This window comes from Papio anubis, chromosome 17 (genome assembly GCF_008728515.1).
Source record: "Papio anubis isolate 15944 chromosome 17, Panubis1.0, whole genome shotgun sequence".
Lineage (NCBI taxonomy): Eukaryota > Metazoa > Chordata > Mammalia > Primates > Cercopithecidae > Papio > Papio anubis.
Genome location: NC_044992.1, coordinates 66789867 through 66791536, shown reverse-complemented (window position 1 = coordinate 66791536; position 1670 = coordinate 66789867).

The following is a 1670-nucleotide window of genomic DNA, read 5'->3' as shown; positions in this document are numbered from 1 at the left end:
AAGAAAACACTCAAATAAATGTAGAAATTTGCTGAAAGAAAGAGGGGAGCCATTGTGAAGGAGCTCGTAACCTTCTGAAGCTGGAACAACTTGGGCAACAAAATAAAACGCCACAAAACAACCCATGGGCTAAAGTTAATATCCATAAACCCATACTGACATTAATTGTTGCAGATGAAATCTACTAGTCAGACCTTGTCTCAAAAAAATAGATACATAAAGTTATTTAATGGCCGAGCCCAGTGGCTCAGGTCTGTAATCCCAGCACTTTGGGAGGTGAAAGCGGGCAGATCACCTGAGGTCAGGTGTTTGAGACCAGCCTGGCCAACCTGGTGAAACCTAGTCTCTACTAAAAATACAAAAATCCCAGCTACTCGGGAGGCTGAGGTAGGAGAATCTCTTGAACTCGGGAGGCGGAGATTGCAGTGAGCCAAGATCATGTCATTGCACTCCAGCCTGGGCAACACAGCGAGACTCCATCTCAAAAAAAAAATAAAAAATAAAAATTAAGACAGGGTCCCCTGCCATCAAGAAATTACAGGACTTTTGACATGTTTTTTCCTAGAAGTGACAATAGATTTCTCAGGCCGGGCGCGGTGGCTCAAGCCTGTAATCCCAGCACTTTGGGAGGCCGAGACGGGCAGATCACTTGAGGTCTGGAGTTCGAGACCGGCCTGGCCAACATGATGAAACCCCTCTCTACTAAAAATGCAAAAATTAGCCAGGCGTGGTGGCACGCACCTGTAATCCCAGCTATTCAGGAGGCTGAGGCAGGAGAATGGCTTGAACCCAGGAGGCAGAGGCTGCAGTGGGCCGAGACTGCCACTGCACTCCAGCCTAGGTTACAGAGTCAAAAAAAACAGGGCACAGCCAGGCGCGGTGGCTCACGCCTATAATCCCAACACTTTGGGAGGCCAAGATGGGCAGATCACGAGGTCAGGAGATCGAGACCATCCTGGCTAACATGGTAAAACCCCGTCTCTACTAAAAATACAAAAAAATTAGCCAGGAGTAGTGACGGGCACCTGTAGTCCCAGCTGCTCGGGAGGCTGAGGCAGGAGAATGGCGTGAACCCGGGAGGCAGAGCTTGCAGTGAGCCGAGATCGTGCCACCGCACTCCAGCCTGGGTGACTGAGCAAGACTTCGTCTCAACAAAAAAAAAAAAAAAAGAAAAAACAAAAAACAGGGCCGGGCATGGTGGCTCACGCCTGTAATCCCATCACTTTGGGAGGCCAAGACGGGTGGATCACGAGGTCAGGATACGGAGACCATCATGGCTAACACGGTGAAACCCCATCTCTACCGAAAATACAAAAAATTAGCCAGGCGTGGTGGCGGGGACCTATAGCCCCAGCTACTCAGGAGGCTGAGGCAGGAGAATGGCGTGAACCCAGGAGGCGGAGCTTGCAGTGAGCAGAGATCGCGCCACTGCACTCCAGCCTGGGCGACAACGTGAAACTCTGTCTTGAAAAAAACAGAAAAACGGCCGGGCGCGGTGGCTCAAGCCTGTAATCCTAGCACTTTGGGAGGCCGTGATGGGCGGATCACGAGGTCAGGAGATCGAGACCATCCTGGCTAACTAGGTGAAACCCCATCTCTACTAAAAAATACAAAAAACTAGCTGGGCGAGGTGGCGGGCGCCTGTAGTCCCAGCTACTCGGGAGGCTGAG